The 17,900-nt window shown below is 32.4% G+C and overlaps 1 protein-coding gene across 6 annotated transcripts in view; it reads right to left on the bottom strand.

Annotated features, from left to right (window-relative positions):
- LOC115232609 (trinucleotide repeat-containing gene 6A protein) overlaps positions 1 to 17,900 on the bottom strand; it is an 88,163-nt gene that overhangs the window by 31,944 nt on the left and 38,319 nt on the right. For all 6 annotated transcript variants that reach the window (XM_029802588.2, XM_036498781.1, XM_029802586.2 and 3 more), the window contains exons 2-3: positions 14,708 to 14,782; positions 5,755 to 5,815 (exon numbers count right to left, since the gene is read on the bottom strand). The gene's annotated coding sequence lies outside the window, so the exon portion shown is untranslated. The remainder of the gene's footprint in view (positions 1 to 5,754; positions 5,816 to 14,707; positions 14,783 to 17,900) is intronic.

Raw genomic sequence — 17,900 nt, 5'->3', positions numbered from 1 at the left:
TTTAATTCAATATTTTTACAAAGAAAATTTGAAAAAAACAGAGAAAAACCCATGGAAAATACAACCCACTTCACAAAGAGCATTGATATTCCTCATTCTAGACAAATTTTGTCCAAAATATTGAATTATCAAATGCTTTAAGGTAAAGCATAATCTTTGTTCTTTATATGATTACAAATATATGAAAACACAAATAGTGAATGCCAGATGAAGACATCACTTAGGAAATGTATAATAGAGTAAAAACATTATTGCAGAAAAGTTACAAAACACAGTCAGAGGCTAGGAGAACAATGTTTTAGGTAAGAAATCAAAATTCTGGTAACTGGAAGATGAGATCTTTTTAATTGTTTAAATTTAACTAATTATAGACCAAATAGCATACTAGATGCTACAACAAATTACATACCAGATGCTTAAGATCAACAAAATGAACAAAACATAATCATCATGAAGAAATTAACAAGTACAGCAAAATAATTAGAGTTTTACTTTTAATCCTTCTGTTTCAAAACATAAACCAAGGATATATTTCTAACAAGCTAATTAACCTCCACAACTTGAAAAATGTTCCTTTTAACAGACACATTAAAAACCAGACTTCTATTGATTCTGTCTACCTTAACCATTTTCCATTGCTGATAATTAATGAAAAATAGCAAAATGAAATAAAATTCATGGTTCCTAAGATTTCAGCTAATATACAAATGACATTCTAGACAGTTTTTAGCAGACTAAATTTTCAGACTGACAAATCATTATCAGATCATTGATATTATGTACATCAATTCCCTCATTACTGGTATGGACATCTATTTGTAAAGAATGTTGTGTATACACACTCAGGCCCCAGTCAGTTGTACTAGAGACAGGGCTTTAATACAAGCTATAAAACTCTTGTGGTCAAAATCCTATTCAATACTTGTATTCTGAGAACAGAAAGAAGAGAGACAGATTTACAGACACTGATAATGAACTTAGAGTGGAAATTCAGGAAAGACTACCAATAACAAAAGATAAATTAAATGTTTGATGTGTAATATAAATGAAAGTTTGTGTGAAAATAATCGAAATAAAATACTGACTGTTAGAACAGAACTCAAACTTGAAAAGTTGTGATGCAAATCATTAAATGTTAGGAAATCATTTAACTAAAAGATTGTAAAGAACAAAGCTTGTGTATAGAAATGTAATCTAACAGCTGAGATAGAAGAGACTTTTCTCAATTGTCATTAAAGAAAAGCAAATTTAGGAACACATCCAAAAGTAATTTAGATTACTACATTTATTAATATTTTGTCTTTAACTTTACTACTAATGATTTTTGAATTGTGTTAGTATCCTTAGAGTGTGCAATAAAAATATTCTTTGATTTTATTCTTCTATTAGGCTTTTATGCAGTTCTTTGTTTAACTGATTATCAAGGACACAACATTTTAATACAACAGGTAATTACAAATGTTAAAAATAATGTTTCTCTGTATTGATTCAATACAATGCATCATCATCATGTCAAATAAATTGTTAACTTATTGCATAGAAACAGAAAAGAATGAATGAACGAATAAGAGAATGTCAGAGCTGCAAAATATTTCTTACTTTGTAAGATAGAATAGGAAAGCTTCTACCACACCACTAACAACCTTTCAATGAGTTGAAAGACAATTTTATATCATTATTTTCACAATTCATAAGATTCTTCCAAAGAGAATCTTCAATGAATACTATTAATACTATCAAACACAAATATAAGCAAATGATGATAATTAAAATAAAATGGTTAATGATTTGAAATATATATATAAAATGAACAGCACAGTTTACCAATGTATTGAAAAATGCCATAATAATGATAATTTAAGATGATACTTATAAGCCAATTTCTTTTAAACTCACTGACAACAATTTAAAATAAATTTCCTAATCAAATCAGAATGTTCAATAAAAAAGAAATAACCTGCTGATCTGAGTTTATATAAATCATCTATGTTATATTCTACAGTTTATTTTCACTAAAAATGAAGCCACAATGTTCACTATTGTTCTCTCAAGTTCAACTACCCTCAACACATTGAAATGTATCTGACTGCAATAAAATACATATCACAACAAAAACATTAGAAACTAGAAAAAATCCTGACCATGTAATCAATATAATAGGATTATTAAGGTTAAAATCTCACAAGGTAGATTCAGTTATAGTATGTAAATCTTTTGGAGGGTCATCTTAAAACAATACTAAAGCAGTTAGCCAAAAAGCTGATCCTATATATTTACATCACCAACTTGTTTCTAGAGAGTTGCATTAAGATTGTTTAATAAAAATCTTTAATTTACAAAGAGATATAAAGGCTTGATGTCAACTACAATTTTGAGCTGGTACTTGGCCACATAGCCAGGAGTTCAATTTTGACTACATATGAAACTAATTGCTGCAGATGGGAAATGTATTTGATTGCAGATGGGTGATATAATTTGTTACAGTATATCATTGGTATTGTTTTATCAATCAGATATATGAATGGTTAAATCCTTTTGGTGATACTTCACCACAGAATATAAGGAAATAACATTAAATATAGTACATTTAATCTAGTGCTCTCTTGTTTCTTCTCACTCCCTGTTGCTCATTTGCAACAACAAACATAGATTTGAGACTCTAAATCAGTTTGCAGACTAACAATATTTATCATTTCAACTTTAGCTCCAAGAAGGAAAAAGTAAAAGGAAATGCATTCATCTGTTAAAATTAATTACAAATAAAATATCGAAATGATTGAAATTGTACCCATCTTTAAAAAAAAAAACCCTAATGGAAAATAAAACAATGTATATGTTTTTAAAACTGCATCAACTTGCTTGTAACTGCAATACTGTAGCTGGATGACCTTGACCTTTAGTCTAATAATAATAACAATAACACTTTATGTTAATTGTCTACATTTGATAGAATGAATGCATGTTTGGTGCACCTCTTGGCAATTTGATGCAAGTTGGACAATGGAGTACAGAATCAAAGAGCTTTTACAAAATTCTGTTCCAAATTATGAAAATCGTTTAGAGACTTTTCTTATGTTGTAATAGGCCTTTGTGGATTGTTTGAGCTGCACAGTTCAGGAATGGTATCAATATTTCAAATCAAGAAGGACATCCATTAAATATGATTCCAAATCTGGATGATCACATTGTAAATATGTGACTTGTGATTTATGAAAACTGCTACCTAAGTGTCTTTCCAAAGAAGAAGGCATCTGTAAAACTTCTTGCAACAATGTTCTTAAAAGAAAAACTGAAAATATATTGCATTGCTGAAAACATAGTGCTGTGTCGTTTGATAGATGACCAAAAAAGAAGGCAAGACAATCAGAAGTTATTTGATCTTTCAAATAAGTTTCTGGAAAGTGTCATAATAGCCGATGTAATGATACATGGGTGTATTGCTACCATGTTAAATCACAAAAGCAGCTGATGCCAATGTCAAACAGAGAGAGGGGAAAAAAAGCACATGTTGCTCAAATATGAAAGTGATGTTGAGCATAATTTTTTGATTGGAAGGATATTGTATATCATGAGTTTGTTCTATCAGGTCAAGTGATCAAATAAGTTTTACTTGGCAGTTCTGAGCTGTTTAAAAAGAGGCAATGTAAAAGAGAAGACCTGAGACATGGATGAATTCTGATTGCCTACCACATTGGTTCATATATCACTCATCTATAACTTGCAACTGAACTCTTATCTCACAACTACCTTACACTCTTAAAGGTGACTCCACTATGGAAGGCCAGCTATTTTAGATAATAGAAGAGACTGAAAAAGATTTGCTACAAGAACTGTGCACTATCTCTGAAAACTTGTTCTAGGAAATGTTTCAACTGTTGAAGACACTATTTTGAAAGAGACAAGTTGAATAAACTTCTACGTAGCATTTGTTATCTAGAAAAGGCATTTGACATAGTTGGTGGTATAAAAAGAGTAGGCAATAACTGAATGGTTTATGAGAGTAGTGCACAAGAAACCAATCAGAAAAGCGAGAGATGGCAAACATGCAGGTAGGTTTAGTACATCTTGATTCTCAGCCCCTCCTTTCTGTTATAGTCTCCAAGTCATGACAGAGGAGTTTAAGACTAGTTGTTCATGGGAATTCCTATTTGCTAATGGCTAATAACAGAGTAGAGAAGAAATTCCAGATGTGTAAGCAAAACTTAGAATTGAAAGGCAGCAGAATAAATTTGGCAAAGACAAAGAAAAAGGAGGTAGGCATTCCACACAAGGTGCACAATGTGCACAAGAGGTGTCCTGGCATCAAAGGTGACAGATGTACAGGAATAGTTAGCAGTCAGTGCAGTAGTAAAATAAATTCTTTCAATGCCTAAGAGGCTTTATAGAAGTAATTGGTAGCGTCTGTCATTAGAACCTAATCAGCAGGAGGGTACTCTGAAAGCATAGTGGCTGGAATAAGAACAGAGTATGAAAAGCTAAGGGAGCTATGACCTCTGTAGACAACAGAGGGATTACCTTTTCAAGTGAAGAGGCAGATTGTATGTTGCTTGTGTATGAAACGTGATGCTGCATAGACTCTAAAAGTGGAAGGAAGTTGTAGGAGAAGATCAAGGAAGCTATAGGCAGAAGTGGAAAAAGCTGATCTCAAGAAATCAAATCTCACAAAAAAAGATGACAAAATCTGCAGTAAATGGCAAGACACTATGTAGGAAAGAACCTATCCAATACATGTGATTATGGAAAAAGTTATCATGAAAATGATGAGGATTTTGATGATAATAACATGACCACTTGGCCCTTAGTTGAGGTTACTTTGTTATAACCATCAGAACTAGGTCTTTGGTCAGGATAATTCATTCCCTTTTTTCAGTTTATCAAAGAGGCTCTGAAAGGGTGTTGAGCATTGCTTTTCCACTTCTGACTATGCCATTAAAAAATAAAAATAGTATATGTGTGTATTTGTGAATGAGTGTGTCTGTGTATGCATGAGTATTAGAAATATGAAGAATGGAAAGAAGTTAAGGTAATGAAATGAAACAATGGATTTTTGGTGTTAGGAAGGGCATCCAGCTTTAGAAACCAAGCCAAAACAGACTACAGAACCTGGTAGGGCCCCTGGCCATGCCAGTTCCAGTCGAGCCATCCAACCCACACAGCATGGAAAATGGATTCAGATGTTGATGAAGGTGATAATAGGAAAACAAAATACCCCTGCACTGATAGATGATTAAATGCAAATCAATTTGATGTTCTTATTTCATGAACAATACATTTCTTAAGTTTCAGCAAGGAAATTAGATTAACAGTCTTACTGTCAAGAAGAAAAAAAAACTTTAGTACAAGTAACTTCTGGAAAATAAAAGATCTGTATGGCCATACCACCCACGCCCTCTCTCAGTCAAAAGGTCTGTCTTGTGGGGTTGCGGTTCACATATAAAGCACTTGTACCAGTACTACATAAACAGCACTTGTGCTGGAGGCATCTGAGAGGCACTTCTGCTGATGCCATGTAAAAGCACCCAGTACACAATAAAGTGGCTGGCATTAAGAAGGACATCCAGCTGTAGAAACCATGCCAAAACAGACAATTGGAGCCTGGGCAGTGTCCAACCCATGCCAGCATGGAAAATGGACATTAAATGATGTAGCATCTCTTTCAGTAATGCTGATCAAAATAATAAACCTAAAAAACAATCAATATTTATATAATTTGGGCAGAAATTCCATTTGCAACACCAAGAAGTCATTACTCACCATATGTATTATGAAGTCTTTAGGCAGTGTTTGTAACTGGATATTGGCAACGGATTGGATCCTGTAACATAAATAAATACTCATGAATAAGAATAGAATCCCTTTTCTAATTTTAGATTTACATAAAGAGCTAAATAATTGAAGAGAGGCTGTAAATGTTAAAAAAAAAAAAAAACTGAGTAATTCACTTTGAAAACGGCAGGTTCATTTTAAAACTGAAACTTCAAGATAATGTGTACAATTGAAACAGGATAACAGTTGAAAGAATTGATTTGCTCCCTCCATGATATAGATCTACTCAGGTAAAACTGTTCAACCCTGTTCAGTAACACTAAACAAAGCATTAAGATAACTGTAACAATGAGCTGCTTCAAGATGATTGCTCAGAACTTTAATGATCTGGATGTACAACAGTAGGTTGTTGTTTAGCCTCAGGCTAACCTTGATTGAGGAGTCCTCAGATCAAAAGGCATTCCAACAATGACTACACTATCTTTTTAAAGGTATGATTTGAGAGAATTCAGCTACCATTTCTAGAAGGTCAAGTGACCATGTAGAAGCTTCCTCTTTGGTTGATATAAATAGGTAGATCTGATTACTACTGTATATCATAAAAATTAAAATACTGAAGCAGATATAAATCTACACTACCATTAAGTCTTTTGTTTGCCTGCATCTTCATGTCAAGTAAAATTTGTGCTGACTGGGGCCTCATATCTATTTTTTTAAGTGATCCAAATTAAAACTTATCTAAACTTCATGTTAATTTATGCTTAAAACACCTAAATTCTTCATTATATGAAAAATTAATTGAAACAGAGGCAGTGTACTTCAACAGAAATATGGTAACAAAAGGATTAACAATGAAGGAAACAGCACAATCTTACTAGTAACCCACAAATAGCAGTAAAATCTGTAAAATACCATAGATGCTTAGAAAAATAAAAGTTTACATTTTTTCTTCAATGGAGCTTCTAGAAGTAAAATAAAGGTGAAGGTGCATGCCCCGTTGACAGGATACAGCAATATTTTGTAGGGTGAGGGGCTTCAGAATAAGGTTTAAGTTACAAGTAAAAAAAAACTTCCAATAAAGTTTTAAAACTTTTTTTTGAATACATGATGCTATATACAAACTTTGTTCAAGATGAGGTATACAATTGGAGTGGGGGACATGAGGCAGAATTGGTCAAGAAACACTGGTCTACTTAATTACTAACATTTGAAAAAAAGTTAAATAAATAAAAGGAATATTCAAAAAATACTTTCCAATAAATCATCTTAGATAAAACATAGTTCATTGCTTTTCTTTTTATTAACATTTTTTTATCTTCATCAGTTACCAGCACACACATTTGGCTCTTAAAAACATGAGTTAGAACATGTGTTGTACAAATGTGTGCACCTCCTAATGTCAATAAGTTGAACACACATTTTTGAAAACTTTTCCAATAAAAAATTAATAAATACATTTTGAACTAAAATATTAAGTATTTCATAGGTTTGAAAATTCTAAACTTTTGTATTAATTCACAAAAAATAAACCATTATATACCCTTAGTGCTAAACTGTATAATAATGAAATAAAATGTGGTACAAGTATAGCTGAAAGTTGAACAGAAGAAAAAGACTTTTAGCCTGTTGAATCTACAGACCTAGCACCCAATAAATATTGTTTATACAGTCTACATGTATGTCAAATATCATTCAGTTATGATATGTAAGGTACAACTGTACAGGGCAAATACAGAGCCAGACAGTTTTGAAGTTCTGAGTTCAAATATGACTAGAGTTAACCCTCTCATTACTGACCCACCCATAGCCAGCCAAAAGAAGTTTTGGTTAATATAACCAAACCAACCAGAACCATCCAAAATGATATTCATATTTTTATGAGAATTTCAGCGCAAATCTCATTAGTACATTTGTGAAAACGTGGTTTCACTATGTAAACAACTGACTTACACTGTCCACCATTATTGTATATATCTAAGTGCTGGGAATTTTTGGAAATTTTCCCCCATTTTTTCCCACTTCAAATTTCTGAAATGTTTCACTATGGACGGAAAATGGATACCAGTTTCAAGTTGTCAAGCAGCAAGTTTGAATTCAAAGTATTTTCAGAAGAAGACATACAAAAATCAAAGAAAATATTCAGCAAACATAAAAACCACTATCAAGAGTTAATATGTAAATTAAAAATTTACACAAAGTAATCTTTGTGCCAAAACAAATATTTGACAAACCAAGAAACTTACAGAATTGCCATCCACATACATTTTGCATTTTAAAATAGATATCCTTGTTCATATTGTTTAGAATAGATATATTTTCCCTCATAAAATATTTGTGGTTACTACAATTTTTTTAAAATTTCCCAACAAACTTGTAAATCATATTATAAATAACCAAAACAAGGTAATACATAACTAACTTTAAAATCACTTTAGTTATTTATCCATAATTTTCCATGAGTGAGTGAGATGGCCTGTATATTCAGAATTCAGCTATACAACAAATGATCAGGTTTAAAAATGCCTAAGGCAAGAGCAGTACGTCACAAAAGGGTTCCTACAACACCTTCAGGAGTCAAGGACACTCCCTACAACCATCTGGTATGCTATGATTAACTTGATCACTGTGTGAATAAACCATGCAATTATAACAGCCTACATGTTCCATCAGAACTGACTCAGGCTATGTACACAACGCACACATACATCTTTGGTTTTAGTAACTAAAATACCAAGACACTAAATTATGAATAAATATGTATAGGGAGTCATATCCATATGTTTGATAAACAATATACATAATTAGATTATATATATATATGGATATAACTCTGTATATGTTTTGATATTTATATATCACTACTGGCTTATGAGGATAGTAAGCACAATAACAACTTTGATGTATTTCTGTCTCATTACTAAAACTCTTCAGACACAGTGAGGTAAAGCAAAGCAACAAAAAGATTACAATCCTTTTATTAACAGAGTGTAAAGGATTTTAATAATACTGATTTGTCATATAATTAATTTTCTAGATTTTAATTTTTCCCTTTTGTTTTCATTTGCAAAGTTTCAGACAGGTTCAATATCTGATCATGATAAGATGGCCTATTCCTAAATATGAACATTGTCTTAAGAGTGGATTTGAACTCGGAGTCTGTACTTAAAATCTGACAGCTATTAATCCTACCATTAGATGTGTACTTTTATAAATCAAGCCTTTACAGTCAATAATATATTTACTGACTACCTATTTGACTCGTAGATACATTAACTAGATTTCAAAACAACTTAATTACTTATGAATTTATATTAAAGCTAATTTTTAATTTATTGCAAACAGAGAATTGGTTATAAGTAAGCAATCAGCATACTTGTGCCAAAATATAAGACAATACCATTTCAAACCAACATTTACAATCTGACATAATTAATAATGTAAAAACCATTTAATCATTTAATCTTGGATGAACTACTAATACGTATATTATGTGTGTGTGTGGGGGGTAGTTAATAATTTGCTTTGTATAAACTGATCTAACTTATTTAGATTTTGTTTACTTTTTACACTATCACAATAACTCAACAATAAAGTTAAACATGAAAAATTGTTTCTATAAGAAAATGTTTTCCCAAGAATTATTAACAAGAATTATTAACAAGAATTATTATTCATTGGAGTACAGAAAAATATTTATTAAAACTAACCCTTGTTATAATGTAATTTAAGCCCTCAGTTAAAAATTTTAGACACATAAAAATAAAAAGTAAATAAAAAGTTGCAGTTATGTTCTTTTCTCAAATTATGGATTTTAATTTTACAAAACTGATTTAAACTTATTTTGATGTATTCAGAAAGCTGGAGGATTTTATACCAGCTTAAAATAAACATTTTTTTCTCCATCAGAAAAATATGTTTTCATATTAATTTACCTTAAACTAAGTAACAGCAATATTAGTTAATCATTTTAAATATATATCTTGTAGTATTTTTCTTTTGCTAAGATCAAAAAGCTTGTTTGGGGTAGTGGAAAACAAATGAAACATGCCCTGTATTACTGACACAAATTTTAGATGACACAAGAAAGATGAATAGTAAAAATTAAACTTGTTGAGATATGAAAGGATAAATTAAAAAGAACAAATGAAGGACTGTATAAGACCACTACAGTACATTTGCATTGACTCATTTATTTTAACCTTCAGTTGGTACATTTCGAACATTTCAAATGTGTAATACATAGAATATTTCTAAGAGTGCACAATGAAAAATTAACACCATATGCATGTATATACATAAGGATATATGGCATTCAAAGGAAATAGAACACTCACTTTGTTAATTCATCATCACTATCTTAATGATCATTTTCTGTGCTAGCATGGGTTAGATAGTTTACTGAAATAGAATTTCTCTACCTTGATACCCTTTCACCTGCAAACCCCCACATAACCAGACATGCTCACACAGAATATTGAAAATGATTCTGAGAAATTCACAGAATATTGCTAGTATGACAGCTACATTCGCAACTATCATGCAATATATAAACAAAGAAACATACACACAATTACATTTGTCCATTATGTCTATGAAGATGACCAGATTAGCAGCTTTGCACTTAGTGGGTCCTAGGGTGGTCTATTAGGCCAATATTGGCAAAAATCTATGATTATAGCTGGGGCATGTAATAGCAGAGACAGGACTTAGTGGGACTCTTGCTTTCTATGCAACCCTCCTCATTTTAGTTTGTCAGACCAGTTTTGATTCTGAAGGCTGTACTTCAGAGAACCCAGCACTATGCCACAGTGAGTGATCTTGAGCAAGATACACACATACAACAGGCTTTTTTCAGTTTCCACCAACCAAATTCACTCTCAAAGTTTTGTTCAATCCATGGCTTAGGAAAATGGCACTTGCATGCTGTAGGTGCTGCATGCAAGTAGGCACTAAATCAAGATCATGTGACTGGGATGCAAACTTCTTAACTATATAGCTATGCTTGCACCTATATTAATTAATTAGTTGAATAACATTCCAAGAAATGTTTCTAGCGTAATGTATTTTATACTTAATCTCTGTCATTTTTGGGAGACAGCGAAGTATATGTTTAAGTGCGAGAGTGGATGCATATCAGAGTGGCCCTTATTTTTCAACTTTCTAAAAGTTTAGCTCCTACCCAACTGTCTTGTTCCAATTAACAAAAAAAAGACAATCAATGCAAAATTTTAGCTCAATCGAACAACTGCAAGGCGACCCTCATCGACCATGAAATTTTGAAGTTTTTGCCCGGAGAGTCATTTTTTTCAGATAAAATTTTTTATCTCTTATATAATTTTCTCTTTAATTAAAACCTTGTTCAGACATATTCTTGCTAATAGGATAAATGGCAATAAATATAATGGGTAAGGCAACTGCAAAGCTGAAGACAGTGCAGGTATAGGACAAATACCTATTTTTTGCTGTCATCTAGGTTGTGAGTTGTGTTCGTCTGTTGAAAGAATTGTATTACACCTAATGATAGCGTTGAGAAATAAAATATTAAGAAATATATGCTAGTGATAAACAGTGAACTAATATGACTTGTCCACGTTTGTAAATGTAAGTAAATTTTGTAATAACTTGTAAGCACTCATTCAGTTTGTTGTGGTGCATTATGATATAGATCTTCCTCCTATTGTGTTGGTAGCCCTGACAAAGTTGTAATACCATGTTCATAACCTCTCCGTTTTTATAATGTTATGTGCTTTGTATACTTATTATCAATGCCTTAGAACAAAATTTAGAGAAGCGAGACACAGAAATACAGCACAAATTTAACCTAAATGACTGTAAAGAATTAGAATTGCACTGAGATGGAAAGCTGCCCCAGCACTCACAGGTGTTGAAAAGTTGATAGACTGGCAATAATAGTAACTTTTCAAGGCAAGGAGCAATTGTTGGGAGTCCCTGAAATTCCAACACCTTCAGGAGAACAGCAAGCTGTGGCTGTTTACCAAGCAGTGGAGATGTGGGGTATAACAAACAAAATTCAGGCACTTTGCTGTGATACGACAGCAAGCAACACAGATTGAGTGAATGGTGCTAGTATAAATCTAGAAAAGTTGTTCAATCATGACCTGTTGTACTTCCTTTAACGTCATCACATTTTTGAGTTAGTTTTTAGGAGCTGTTTTGACTCACTGATGGGTGCAACTTCTAGTCAAGACATGGCATTTTTCAAAAGATTTAGAGAAACCTGAACAAAACTCAACAAGAAGGTTTACATAATTAGTTGCAATGAAGTGTCTGATGATGTCCGCTCTACCATTCTTGGATTTCTTGAATACCATCTTTCCACGCAGAGACAACAGTGAAATGATTACCAAGAATTGTTGGAGTTAATGATGATCTTTCTTAGTGGCATTCAGAAGAACGGGATATCATTTCATACACCAGGAACTGTAAATCATGCCAGGTGGATGTCAAAAGCAATTTATGCATTCAAGATATACCTGTTTCAAGATCAATTTCTGTTATCTCCTGAGGAGAAGAACTCTTTAAAAAGAATATGTATTTTTCTTGCTCAAGTGTATGTTTGAGCCTTGTTTCTGTCATCAGAAATAATTATCAGGATATTGATCCAGAAATCAGTAAGGTTGCTGCGAAAAAATTTTCCATCCATCTCTGGTCAAAAACTGTGGTTCTACCCATATTTGATGACAATATTCCAGAGGTGAAGAAGAGGAAGAAGAAAGAAAAAAATCAACTGATGGGGCACATTCTGCACCAAAATAACTTTTCTTTCCATACAAACATTGAGTTTTTATCTTTTGTAACTCCTAGTACAAAAACTTTCTTCACAAGATTTTCTATCAGCATCGATTTCTTCAACGAAGACCCTTCAACATGGAAGGATGATCCTAGTTACAAAAGTGGACTTGAAAAACTTGAGAAAACAGTTCTTGTGAAAGATGTTGCAGAAAGAGGTGTCAAACTCATTCAGGATTACAATAACATTCTCACAAAAGATGAAACTGAGAAACAATTTGTTTTACAGATGATTACCGAAAACTGTTAAACATACCCAACTGCCACTAAATCCTCTCTTATGCAAAAATAATGTTCAATATTCAGTGTTCACTTCATGTTTTTGATTCTATAGAAATTATTGTTGTAAATAAAAATGCATTTCTCTTATAGAAGTTGTGTGCTTTATTAAGTAAACCTAATATTTCTTAAGTTTTACATCTTATTTCAAGAATTTTTCAAATTAGCTATTGGTGAATTTGATTCAGAACGTTTTTACATCTGTTGGGGTTACCTGGATGTGTTCACAGAAACTTCTCTAAGAAGGAAAAAGAAAATGGTTAAGAAAAAGAACAGTATACCACTTTTGTACAGAATTAATCGTTGCGTATACTATGTTCCAACTTCAAGGCATTTGAAGGTCGCCTAACAGTTGTCTGATTAAGCTGAAATTTTGCACACTCTGTTGTTTTGTTTATTGGAACAGGATTAGGGTGGGAGCAGCAAAACTGTAACTTTTGATAAATACCTATTGCTAAGGACCACTCTAATATATATATATAACACGCAAACAAACATACATATATACACATTAATATACACAAATGCCAACCACTTTACAGAGTGTACTGGGTGAATTTTTTGTCTCCAGCAATACAGAACTAATCAAGTCCACAAGAAAGCAACATCTGTAGCCCATACCTGCTCACTCACAAACCTATTTACAGAGAGAGGCACAAAGGATAAGAAAGACAACAGAGAGAGGCACAAAAGATAAGAAAGACAAATATATGAGTGAGAGGGATAAGTCAGAAGAGTGCTCAGTATTTGAAACAAGTAATGAGGATAGAGCAAGTGGATAGAGTGTTAACAGAGGCAAGGTAACCTGAAATATAAAGTGAGGATAGAGGGAGAGCCAGGATGCATAGGGTGTGTGTCTGTGTGTGTGTGTGTGTATAGAAAGAGAGAGAGAAAGACAGGTATGCATAGATATAGATACACATACCTATATGTACACACACACACATCATCATTATATTAACAACTACTTTTCCATGCTTGTATGGATCAGATGGAATTTCTTGAGGCAGATTTTCTATGGCTGGATGCCCTTTCTATCACCAACTCTCACTTGTTTCCAAGCGAGGTAAAATTTCCCAATGTCCAAACATGTTTTTCACAGAAATCTGGAAATGAATATTATTTGTATAACTAATGAAAATCATTTGTATGACTAATGCTCATTTACAAACACATGTAAATCAAGACAAGGGCACACACAAATAAAAAACACATACACCACACTACACACACACCTTCCAGTTTCTGTATACCAATTGCAGCCACAAGACCAATATGTAGTGCAGTGGAAGTGAAGATGAAACCACATGGTTAAGAAACAAACTTCTCAGTCACACACTCGGTGGGTGCGTGTATGTGTGCACGCACATATATATATAAATATATATATAGACGCATACATATATATAGACAGTTAGATAGATATGTATACATGTGTGCTTGTAACGGGGAAAAAGGTTAGTAAACAGAAAACATCTGACGACTGAACCATGTTTCATTTCTGAGTATCTATGTTAATTTGATGATCCATAACAAAAGCCCTTATGGATTAAAATTCATTGTAAATAAGAGCTAAAAACATTTAATTCAAATATTTGATAGAAAAAAAATCTCATACATGAAAAAAAAAAAACTACTGCTCTTTTTCTGTTTCAGTTATTGGCTTGCAGCCCTATTGGGGCACTGCAGCGTGCAGTTAATTTATATCTCTCAAAAACTGTACATAAAATTCAAATAATGTGAAATTAAAAGAATGAACATTGCAAAATAGACTTCAGGAATCATGTAAAAAGAGTTAGTAAAAGAAAAGTTGCTTAATCCAAAAGTAAAAAAGGGGAAAATGTTTTCTTACCTGAGGATGTATACAATGATAGTTGCAATGTGGTTGATACTTAAGGCAAGATGAAAAAGATCTTTGGATATTCAGCTGTAAAAAAGTAAAAGTATAATTTAGATCACAATCATCATCATATGCCATATTCATAAAATAAAAACATGCACACATAATACACAACACACAAACTTCTTGGTGTGTAAATATGCAACCTATCTTATAGAAAATAAGACTAATATAACTTCAGGTTTCAAACTTATGGGATTGCATTTAGCTCTCTCGTTAAAAGCACGATTAATGCCCCTTTATGATTTCAGTTAATGCACTTTCAAGATTTGATGTTTTAAGACTAGTGTACAGTTGTCTCTAGCATATCTTGTCAACTGTGCCCTTGCTTTAAATATAAACTGACAGTTGCTCATGCATAGTATTTTTCAATGTTCAGCAGATCACAGCTCAACTATAAGGTTATTAAAACTGTAATACTTCACATTCTACATAGTAACTGCAATAAGTTTACTTACTATATGATAACAAATAGTCTATCATTTTCCTCTAGTTAGTATTTTCAATTTTATGAACCAATTTATTTATTGCTGTTATCTAAGGTATTGTTATTTAAGCATATTTTTTTTAGATGTTTAAGAAAAATATGAACATATACATTTCAACAATCATGCGCACGCACACACACATTGCGAAAGGAGCAAGAGGGAGTTTTTCAGCTGGAAATATATTGAATGTAATTGTGGCATGGTAACAACCTTCTGTTCTTAAATTGAGTATGTCTCTGAGAAATATTTTTTTTGCAACTTAACTAAAACAAAATAAAATCATTTGACATTGCTATGGTTGTGGAAGAAAACAGTACTTGGTTTAAAACAACAAATTTAAAAAATTACTGATACAAGCAAAACATTGTTTTAAAAGAAGTAGAAAAGCATATTGTTATAAAATAAAAGTCAATGTTTGACAATAAATACACTTCCCAATGACAAATTGTCTACTTTTTCAAGTGGTTTCAAGACACCTTTGAAAATCTTTTACTTAACATAATAACAATAGCTTCACTGATGTAAAAGCTTTATAAGATACTTTTTTTGCATACCCCATTATTCAATGTTCTATTTTCTTTGTTTATATTAAAAAACAAGTTTTTAAACTGGAAATAGTATCCAACTAGATTAGATGTTAAGATGTTCATAGAGAAACCATCTGTCAATGTCTACAGTTGGTTGGCAAAACTAAATGGATTTCCTGAGTTACAAATTATTTTAGCTTTGTGCAATCTTCTATTCCCCTTCAAAATACTGTGTTAACCCTTCAATTCATGTAGAGCTCTCTCTATGTAAACCTCCTAAACCTCTTAGAAACTAGAGGGTTTGATGAAACTAGGTGACAGGATGTAATAAATGTTGGGTGTACACTGAGAATGATCCCCCACCAACCCACTGCTGTCATTGTTAGTCTCAGTCTCACCTACCCAGGTAGGATGAATGCAGTTAAGTTGATTATAGGTAGATGTTTGCTAGATATTATATTTACTAGATATTGTTTCCTGGACATTGATTTCTTGCTCAGAGTTGAATTTGTGCACAAGTAGTCTTTGTAACTTGGAAGATGCCCAACTCTCATCAGAAAAAGCATTCCTAGATAGGTCTTCATTTCATCTATTGATGTAACGAAGGTGGTGTTACCCTGTTGATGCACATATCTTGAGGTCTTATTGCTGATCCTCACAAATGTTACTCAGGAAAAAGTTGAAAATACTCAACTGATTTTGCTTGTAAGTTCAAAAGATTTTTTAGGGCCCACATCACTAAGAAAAGCATTCATGCAATCAACTTTGTCCTCATTGCTTCACAAATCCAGTTACAAATTGCAGTCTGGATTACAGACATCAATAGTGAGTAAATATGAGACTGAAATACCAGTTTGATTATTTTCTCCATGTCAAAGCTCAATTTCTCTAATTAAATCATTAATATAACTCACTGTTTAAAGTATTACGTGACATGACACTTGAACATTGAAGTGAATAAACAATGGACAGTAACACATATGGTGTAAATGGAATGTCTTTTAACAAGAGGTCTTTCTAAATTGAAGCTAAACTTTGTTTCTTGCACAAGAGTATTTAGTTCTTCCTCTGTGCTCACCTCAAACAACAACAGGGTTGTGTGCAGATTAGGACTTGGTGATAATTTCAGTTATTTGAGTTACAGGAGTTAAAACAAAAATCAATGTTTGACAACATACAAAAATTTTAAATGGATAAAAAGTAGCATTGAAAATTGGTTCAGGTTTATTCTGTAGAACACAAGAGCATCAAAAATAAACACTGTTAACATAGTGGTAATTAATTAAACTAGCTGCTAAAATATAGATGCATGCTAATCAGTGTATTTGATTTAATAAAACATTATATGTACAGTGAGTTGCTGATAAATCTCAATAACAGCTAAAACTGATCCAATAGTCTTTTTTTCTGTAAACAGTGAGATTATGAAAACACTAATTTATAGTTGTCTAATGTATTTCAGTTTAATTTATACATGCAGTATTGGTGGAAATCAAAATATTTTTTACTTGTAGACATATACAATTACATATACTCATCCATCTAGACATTACACACACACAATGCTAACATAAAAAAAAACCCACAAGTGTGTTTGTATATGTATACATACACATATAGTCACAATCTGCTAACAGGCAAAGCTCAGGTAAATTTATTTTTTTATATATTAAACATACCTTTCAACTGTACCCAACATGTTGAGTTCTATATTAGATATTATACACTTTTTATATGCTTTACAATTCTTACATTACATATATGCATACATACCATTGTTTCATACCAGCTTCCCATTCTGGTATAGCTTTAACAGGTGAACACAGTTTGAGTCAGTTCTTTGTAGTTACTGCTGACATGGGTCAGACGGTTAGACAAGAGCTGGCAAGTAAGAGAGCTGCACCAAGCTCTATTGTCTGCTTTGGCATGATTTCTACAGCTACATGCCCATCCTAAAGCTAACCTCTATACAGAATGTACTGAGCTTTTAATGGGGCACCAGCATTGTCACCAAGTAACTTGCAAGACAAAGACATCTTCCCTGGCAGAGTGAGTGATGTTGAGGGAGGTGGTTTTATACCAGCTAAGAGGTTTAAAGTATTATAATAGAGGGATAGAGATAGGTGTCTT

The sequence above is a fragment of the Octopus sinensis genome, linkage group LG2, assembly GCF_006345805.1.
Source record: "Octopus sinensis linkage group LG2, ASM634580v1, whole genome shotgun sequence".
NCBI lineage: Eukaryota > Metazoa > Mollusca > Cephalopoda > Octopoda > Octopodidae > Octopus > Octopus sinensis.
The sequence above is the reverse complement of the archived record's forward strand: the minus strand, read 5'-3'. Positions and strand labels throughout refer to the sequence as shown.